We start from the raw sequence: 9,767 nt of genomic DNA on the forward strand, positions 1-9,767 counted from the left end.
CCTCCCCAGGATCATGTAGTAATTTTTGTAGTCAGAAGGGGGTCGCAGTGCAATGAAGTTTGAGAACCCCTGGACTAGATAGAAGGAGACCATCCCCTTCTAAAGGACACATTGGAGACCATTTCTAGTGCAAAATACATTTCTATGTACCTCAATACCAGAAAGATATCAATAGATTAGAGAGAATTCAAAGAGCAGCAATAAAAATCATCAAGGAGCCTGAAGGAAATGGATAACAAATTAAAGAAAGTTTAGGACTAGATACATATAACTCTGCTAATCATCTAAGGGAATGAGATTATGATTAACCATCTACAATTCAAAGAGAGTGTAAACACACCAAGAAAGGAATTATTTAAGGTTGAACCAGAAGGATATCACAAGGAATAATTGGATGAAAGGGAGAGGACTGAACTTCAGTTTTAAAGGTGAAGGCTACAAAGTTAGGGATATATACTACCCTCAATACACTAAATGTTAATAGAAGTTTGACAATAACTAAAAGTAGATTATATACCCGCAGCAGAATAGAAAAAACCCACCAACTAATTTCTCTACCCACTCCCCCCAAGCCTTTTGGGCACGGATTTCAGTCACAGAACAAGTGCAGACAAAGAGTCAGGGAAAGCAGTGCAACCGTGCGAGACATACCTAGTAGTACACGTTTATAAACCCTGGGAAAAAGAGGTGCAGCCGCTTCTGCCACCACCATTCCTGGGGAGTATCTGCCACTACATAAATACATTTGCTGCACGCTTGTGTAAAAAAAGATCAGTGAGAAGTCATTCTTTCAGAGTTAACAACCCACTGAGACAAAAGGGGATGCTCACACCACTCAAACCTAGCATTTCAGGCTTTTCAGAGACTGGAAAGAGAGCACTGCATCAAGGTTACATTTGGAAGGTTATTTTCACAATTGTAAGGACTAGAAAAAATGCAATATTTTAAAATGAAATCCTAAGTCAATCATACTCACTGGTTCGACTAGGAGCTTAGTACCACAATTTAGATTGTTCAGGAAGCAAAATTCATCCACATGCTCCCAAACAGCCAGATGTTCTGGATTGAAGCCATCCTAGTAATCAATATTTATATTATAGTACTGTCCTAAGGCCCTAACCCTCCCCTCCATGGAGTGCTGGTTGCTGTATAAAAACCACAGACATACAAACTCAATCCTTACCCTTACAACAGAAGCAGCAGTCCCCCTATGTTTACATGGCAGTAGAGCTGGTTGAAAAAACAATTTATGAAAATTCTCTCAAAAATAATTTTGGATTGGTTAAATAAATCAAGACACTCTATTCTGGCCACCTCTATATAGCACCTTTTGTTCAGAAAGATCATATAACACTCTACAAAACAGATGAATCACATCACCTCTGAAATTCAGCCATCCCTACGGTAGAAGCCAACATACCTGCAAACAAGTTTAGTAACAACAAGGGAAGGGGAACTGTCACTGAAAGACACTAGTAGAAATCCTACCCTAAAAGTGGCAATTCTTCAACAAAAAAACTTCAAAAACAGACTAACATGAAACTTCAGAACTGGAATTAATTTGCAGACTGGACACGATCACATTAGGTCTGAATAAAGACTGGGAGTGGTTGGGTCATTACAAAACCTAAACCTAATTTTCCCCCTACTGTTACTCACACCTTCTTGTCAACTGTTTGAAATGGGACTCTCTCATTACCACTACAAAATTTATTATTTTTCCTCCGTTGGTATCCTGCTCTTAATGGAATTGTCTTGTTAGACTGACCTCACACTGGGTAAAGCAACTCCCATCTTTTCATGTATTTATACCTGCTCCTGTATTTTCCACTCCATGCACCTGATGAAGTAGGTTCTAGCCCACGAAAGCTTATGCCCATATAAATTTGTTCATCTCTAAGGTGCCACAAGGACTACTCATTGTTTTTGCCCTTATAAAGTTGCCCTTGGGCTTTCATGCTATTAGTGTTGGGGGTTATGGGGGGGGGGGGAAGAGAAGAAACAACTCAAAAAAGGGAGAAACCACCAATTAAATACAACACACAGTGTGGAACTCAATTTTGATTCTTTCAACCCTCTGTATCTGACACGCTGAGTCCAAGCCCCATATATTCCCCCTCCCCCCGTGCCCCACAAATTACAGGAAGTCCTAGAGATTGAGCCACACAGCCAGGTGCTCCTTCCTGGACGCTCACCTGACTCATCCACACAAACACCCAAGGACTGGGGTGGGGGCAACAGCAGCTTCCTTGGGGGAGACTCACTTCCTATGTTTGTGTGTGGGAGAGGTGCGCCCCACCGTACTCCCCTATGGGGGGGGGCTCCTTAGCCACCCCCTCGCCTCCCTTTACTCTTCCCGAGGTCCCCTTGCTGTGGGGCCCCCCTCACCCCTCCTGGCCCCTCTCCTCACTCCAGGGCCCCGCTGCGGCCAGGGCGCCCCCCTCACGCCGGGGCCGCTAGCCCCTTTACGCCCGGGGCTGGGGAGGGGGGAGAACAGCTTGCCCCCCATCACCATGCGGGGGAGCCGCCCCTCCGAGGCAGCCGCCCAGCGGGCCCCCGTAGCCTGGCACCCGCTCTTACCTGGCTCCGGGGCCCGCTGAAGCCCCCACCCCGCCTGGCCGCCGCCGCTGGCCCCGCTCGCTCGCTCTTTACGAAACTTTTTTTTTTTTTTTCCTGTTTCGTTGCCCTGAGAGTGACGCGGGCGGGCGCTGATTGGCGGAGCCGGGAGGGCGGGCGGGAGGGTAGCACCGGCTCCCGCAACTAATTATTACAGGGGACGGCGGCGACGTGAACCACAGAGCTGGACAGAGAGGGATTTAAAGGGACAGCGCCTCGGTGCGCAGCAGCCGCCTGAGCCAGCCGGGGGAGCAAAAGAGGGGGGATGGGGTGCAGCGCAGAGGGGGGTGGGCAGTAGGTGAGGTAAGGGCGGGAGCGTGGCAGAGGCTGTGGGGGGTGGGGAGGCGAGCGGCAAGTGTGGGCTAGGAGATTGGGAAGGAGAGCGGGGATGTGGAAAGGGTGGCAGGGGGTAGGGCTGATGGGTAGGAAGGAGAAAGGGGAGATGGAGGGAGGAGGGATAAGGAGGAAGAAGAAGGCAAGGGGCAAAGTGCCAAATAGGAAGCAGTTTTGTGGCAACTGTAACATGAATCATAACACGAGACAAAAATGTATTGTTAGGTCAGGGAAATGCCCCCCTTCTTCCACCCCCCCCCCCCCCCCCCATCCCCATGCATTAAATGTTCAGTAACTCCCCAGCCAGGGCACCAATGCTCCCTCCTCTATATATTGCTCTGCAGAGCTGTGCCTCCAACAGTGACGATCTAAATGGGGAGAGCTAAAAACAAGCGATTCTATTTTAAAATGTGTCAGGGACCTTACATATTGCAGAATCATACTCTTTAAAAGCTACCTTCAGAAGCTGCCTTGGTCCGGAATAAGGGATGGAACCACCTTCCAAATAAATTAGACTTGGCACGTCTGTTTCTGTGGTTTGTGTCATTGTTTGTTACAAGTTTCCTGACGTATTATTTACCTCGGACCAGAGCTTCAAGACCTTTGTGTGGCTTCTTTCCATTCCAGGAATATTTCACGACTAAATCATTGTCGCACGCTACCTTATATTCAAAAAACTTTGCAGCTGAGTGCTGTATGGAGAGGGAGGAGAATTCCTGTGGCATCCCCTTTGAAGTGAGCCTAATTAAAAGATTTTGCTCACTGAAACCAGCATGATCTGTTAGTATTTTTTCCTTTAATTATTTATTTATTTGACTGCTGCTACGAAGATTTTACAGTTTCATCTTTTCAGCTCTCCACTCTACCCACTTCTGTATAGGAAGATGTTTGGAGTTTATGGAGAAAACAAGAATGATTCTGGCTTACTAAACTGAGATAAATTTTACCGTGTAGCCTTTTTTATTGTTCTGTGGACATTAGAAGTATATAGTCATGTCAGTCAGTTAATCAAATACATCCATGGTCATTTGCTTTTAGTTTAGTTTAGCTACTTTATTTCCCCTATAAAAAGTCAACTCCAGATTTTGAATATCTTGTAGTTCTATGCAATATGTCACACCAGTTTTATTTTCCCATGGAGAGCTGAGACAATATACCACATCTTATTTTTATATAGTGATTTTTATATAGCGTCTTCAGTTCACAGTATCACATAACCACACAGTCAGCTGTAAATTAAAGCATAAAGGAAGGTTTTAAAATGAGATTTAAAGAGCATGAATGACTCAATGGCTTGAAGGCAGATAGGAGAGGTGAGAATTCCAGTTAGATGAAACAGCACAAGCAAAAAAGCAACCTCAGCTATTGAGAATTGAGGGGAAGAGGTCAAGATTGGAGGTACACACAGGATAATAGCTGGATGATGGGTCAGAGAAGTTAGGTAAAGTGAGCCCACCGGGAGTTTTTTTAGGGAAGAAGAACAGTTTTGAAGTAGATTCAGAAATGGAGCGGAAGCCAGGGAAGGTGATCATGGATAGGACATGTTTCCAGTTCTTGGAGGGAAAGTTTAGCCAGATTGCTGCATTTTAGAATCTCTGAGTTTAGATCATAGAAATTTGGGAACACCATGAAGAGAGGATTGCAACAGGACATAGATCAAGATTTCACAAGAGATAAAATCAAGGTATGGATGATCCAGTAATAGACTTATAGACAGAGAAGATTCAAAGAGTGAAAAGGTTCAGCATGAAGATGATTTATGAATGATAATTTCTAGGTTTCTGGCCATGGTATCTGAAACCATGTCTATACTAGAAAGTTTTATTGGTAAAATGTCTGCTGGCAAGCATCTGCCAAAAATAGCTGTAGAGTGCATTCACATTTGTTGGCTTTTGCTAGTGCAGTGCTGCCTCACAGTGCCAGGTTGTACTGGCAAAAGATATGTGGTATTGTGGGTTGGCATCACCGTGTCCCCTGAACAACTGTCTGGCACACTACTTTGTGGGAAAATTTTGTAGTGTATTGTGGGATACCGGCACACTTCTTAGGGAACTGTGGGAGTTTGGGTCAAGTTCCCACCATTTCTTCTGTTCCATCCTATAACCTTCTCTTTTTCAAACCGTTTTTAAAATTCCCATGTTTCTCTCTGGTCCATCCCATAGTCTACCCTCCTTCGTGTAGGTTTTCAATCTTTTCACCATCTCGCCATCAGAAATATGGATGCTGAACAGATTAGTGGAGCTCTTGTGTCTATTTCAGAAACAGGATGACTGATTCTTTTGCATTTGCAGAACCACCACAGTAGCTGGCCACGCAGCAGGGAAAATGAGAATACTGAGGAGGAGTAGGTGATGCAGGCAGCAGTGAATGAAACTGGACAGCTGCTGTAAGTATTCACTGAAACCTGGAATGATGCAGAACTTTTGGGTATGGAAGGCCACATTCCTGAAGTTGTGTACCAAGTTTTCCCCCAACCATTCAGTGCACACGCACCAAAATGAGAACTGCTTTGACAGTAGAGAAATGTGTCAGTTAAGGACTGATAGTGGAGCCAGAAACATGAGACAAAGACTCATAGACTTTCCTCCTTGAAATATTTAGATTCAGGACGTTATCATGTAGCTAACAGAGCCAAGAAAGGCAGCAAAATGGAAAATAGAGAGAGAGAATAGGAGAAGCACAGTTGTGTGTCATCTTCATAGATAGTACCTACATTTGAAGCTAGCAGTGAATTGTCCCCAAGGGAGAAGTTATATGGAGAAGAGGCCCAAGGAGAGCATCTTACAGTAACGGAGGAGATAGAGGGTAGGTGTAAAATCTTGGTCCACTACAAATGGGAAAGCTTTGATTAAAGAAAGAAGATTCAAAGCAAGAGAGGAAACCCCATTTTTCTCACTGGAGGAACTAAAGAAGGATAGCACCATCCATAGTATAAAAAACTGCCCTGAAGTCAAGTAGGAGGAGAAAAGAGATGGATCTGTGATCAGAGGAAAGAATAAACTGCTAAACACTGAGAGAAGGGCCCTCTATTCTCAATACTGAGAAAGGGTCAGAAATCAGCGAATGAAGATGCAAAAGGTCAACGGCTGAACTGAAACAGCTGGTGGAAAGATAAATTTATTTTCTCTAAAACATTGCTGAGGAGGAGCAAGAGACTGAAGATGAAATGGTAAATATCAAGTGAGTAGTTTGTTTTTTTGTTTTATTATTTTTCCCAAGAGTGAGGTAAAGTAGCAAGTTTGATTTTCAAAAGGAAGAGTGTAGCATGCTCCTCCACAGGCTCTGTGGAGAAAGCAAAAGCGGGAGAAGTGTTGAGGACATGGTAAGGATTTAGTCACAGTCTGGATTTTAGAACAAGCAGTAAAGGAACTAATACCATTAGTGAATTAGGACTAGGAGTCATGATCCTGTGAGGCACTAAGCACCTGCTGCTGGGTGATGAGTGCCCCGTCTCTCATTAATTTAAATGGAACTAAAAAGTCCAACGCCTGGCAGGAGTTTAGAACCTAGCAGGATCTGGCCCTAAGGAGCCAACTGTTCCTTGTTTTCCAGAGCTGAGCTCGTTACAAAAACAGTAGCCCATTGGCATGGTTAAAACATGATTTGCTCTTGCAGTATTAACATCTATTGACTGAAATCCCAAACTTTTGAAGAGCTGTAGCACTATTTGGGAACACAGTTAAAATACAGTGCTGTCACATCTACCCTGCAAGACACAACTGTATTTCAGCATTGTCGGAAGACTACTGTATTGTAACCTTCCTGAACATGGGAGGAGTTAACATATAGATGAGACTTTACACTGCACATTTTAACTGATTTTTCAACTAGGTTGTGATACAATTGATTCCCCCCATGGTTTGTGTCTACTCACAAAATATTAATCCATGATTCCTAGCTGTGTGGTTGTACTGTATTTTGAACCTGTTCATTATCTGGGGTTGTAACACAATTAGGCTGAAACTGGGTTGCAACATGTTTCTTCTGATCAGCATACAGAACCATACAACTGTGATTGTGTAGTTGGGTTAACCAGTTCTTTTACTTTCCAACTCTGCATGGGAAGCTATCCCAAAATGGATTGCACTATATCATGAATATCTAAAATCCTGTGCCCTCTGACACTAGTAGCTGAGGCATTATGGGATACTTGCACAGACTTTCCCAGGATGCACTAACACAGTGTGCAGCATGGTAGGTGTGGACTGGCCAACAAAACTGGCACAAAAATATACCAGGATAAATGATGTTATGTGGACACATAGAAGAATGTGAGATGAGCATGTTGGAGTCTTGTTGCTTAAACATGGCTTTTTCTGTAGGGTAGATGGAGCCTTTACTAGATTTCTTTCCCTCTGCCCCTGATGTAATTCTTTCCCTGGGCATCATCAGCTAGTAGCTTTCTCTCTAGATTCCCTGAATCACTGCTGTGTGACTTTCGTGTCACGCTTTTCCGTCCCTGTCATTCACTCGCTCCAACTGAGTGATCTTTCTGTTTCGCTTTTCTATTATACTCATTTGCAGCCCCAGCCTGTTGCATGCTATCATCTTCCTCGTTTGCCTCGTCCATTTCTGCTCTTTTCTTTTCCCCAAACCGTTTTAATTCCAAAACTATTATTAACTAGAAAGGGAGACTTTTATGTCATATGAATATAAAGCATTGATTGTTTTCCTGAAAATGCTAGCATGTCTATTTATTTAGCTTATGTCACATATAGACAATCGGCTCATTACTAAATCTGGTAAGCATAAAGCAGTCTCTGGACCTGCTTCATGTAGCCAGATAATGCTACCATGAAATGGAGTAATCTACCATACATAACATTGTGTACTCCAGAGTTTTCTCAGCCTTTTTGATACCAGGGACCAATTTGCTGCTGTCCTAAACTGTGTCAGAGAGACCTCAGGGACCAGTGCCAGTCCACAGACTGGTGGTTGAGAAACACTGGTCTATTCAATACTGCTATCAGAATGTGCAGTCATGTCATTGTCTATTCAGTGCTTGCCATCTCTACTTGCTGTATATAACAGGTTGGACAGTCTCTGAGATTGCAGCTCAGCAGGACACAAGAGCAATAGGGGCAGTTGGAGCTTGGCACACATTGGGGTAGTTATCGTTACACATAATTTCACTTTAGTAGGCCTGACATTTTGCCTCGCGTTTGTTAACAAAAAGACTCAACCCACTAAGAGTGGGCCTCAGTGGAAATTCAAACCACAAGAGAAGGGAGAACATTTTCACCAATTTACTGGCAAGTTGACAATATCCTGGCAAAACAGAACAACTGGTGAAAGGTGCTGGCATGTTTGTAGTACATCAACCAAAATAATTGTTAATCTCCCTGACCTGTATTATCTACATTTGTTTACATTCTGCCATATTCTAAGGCTCCTATCACCCTGGTATCTCAATATAACATATTCTCACACTCTTGTCTTAAGGGCCATCTGCTCATATAACTTTTTAGAAAAGATGCATACACAATTTTATGAAAGAGATTCCTCTAATCTCCACCCAGAAAATCTGGTTAAACTATCTAAACTATCCCCTTATTTTTGTTTCTGATACAGAATCTTGCTAATTTCCATTCTTTTGCTAAAGTAGGGCTAGAATTCTCTTCTAAAATATTAGAAACATATTCATTTAGGGACAGATCCAGCACGCACTGAAGGAAATTGAAATACTCCCATTGACTTCAGTGGGTTCTGGATCAGGCCCATAATGCACTATATGGCTTCCAGTTCTTTTAGTCTAATTTTCTTAGGGCTTGATCCTGCACCTCTGCAGCCCGCGGGAGTTTTGAAGTTGACTTCAGTGAGAATAGAATTGGGCCCTCAAAGTCCTATATACATATGAACAGGCTGTCCACTCCCAACAGAAATAAGTGCAGGACTTTCCCATGCAATAAAGTTTAAAATTTTTATTTATTTCATTTGATTCTGATTTTTTTCCATGTACCCAGTCCTAGGTCTCTACTTTGCCTCCTATGCTATTCTCTAGCTTCAAGAATAAGAGTCTTGACTGCCCCATAATTACTACAGATGTGGCTCATGAGTTGGTTGGCAGTGGTGTTTCATGAGCAGGGTAGCCAAATTTCTGTTACAATACCCACATTCAACAACTTGTAAAAATTGTCCAAATTCTGCTCTCATTTGCAAGCATGCAACTCCATTGATTTCAATGGGGTTGCATATTTGTAACCTAGAGCAGAAATGGACCCAGGATTCTTGAGATTCTCTTATGTTACTGTTTATATGCTGTTATCATAAGGGGTAACAGCATGGTTCATGCTGTATTCCACATTTAAATTACACTGAGGAAATGTATTGTGCAGATGTCATTTACTTTGCGATATAAGCTACACATATGGAAATGAAGAAACACTCATTAATTAGCATTAGGGCTTCCAGTTTTCAGCATTTATTTTCCAAAACATCTCAAGGAGTATTTTTTCATCAAAGAAATGTAAAGATGAAAATTCCATTTCTTTGCATTTATATATGCCATTCTGGAGATTTACACATCTACTCATAGGGGTCAGTCCCATGCTGTTTCCTATTGTGAAAATGATCAGAACTAAAAGGACTAGAAATGTGTGAAGATTAAATACCATGGTGCAAGGACCAGGAATTTACTAGTATTTTTTCTGAGCTGGGGAGGGAACCTTGGTACAAACAAATATTTTACTATCTTCCTGTTCTTCATGGGTGAAGAGGACCTACACAAATCTGTCTGTCCATCTGTCATGGCCTTCATTGCCATAGTATCAGTGGCCAACTTTTTTAAACCATAAATTTAAGCACCCAAATCCTTATTT

At 42.7% G+C, this 9,767-nt stretch overlaps 1 protein-coding gene across 6 annotated transcripts in view; it reads right to left on the minus strand.

The window, feature by feature from the left end:
• ZFAND6 (zinc finger AN1-type containing 6) overlaps positions 1-2,737 on the minus strand; it is a 48,005-nt gene extending 45,268 nt beyond the window's left edge. For 3 of the 6 annotated variants that reach the window (XM_043523549.1, XM_043523546.1, XM_037910272.2), the window contains exon 1: positions 2,581-2,728. The gene's annotated coding sequence lies outside the window, so the exon portion shown is untranslated. Of the gene's footprint in view, positions 1-976; positions 1,076-2,580 lie in introns of all 6 variants that reach the window. The other 3 variants (XM_043523545.1, XM_037910276.2, XM_043523548.1) reach the window with 3 other exon arrangements.
• Positions 2,738-9,767: the final 7,030 nt, after the last annotated feature.

The sequence above is a fragment of the Chelonia mydas genome, chromosome 10, assembly GCF_015237465.2.
Source record: "Chelonia mydas isolate rCheMyd1 chromosome 10, rCheMyd1.pri.v2, whole genome shotgun sequence".
Taxonomy (NCBI): Eukaryota; Metazoa; Chordata; order Testudines; family Cheloniidae; genus Chelonia; species Chelonia mydas.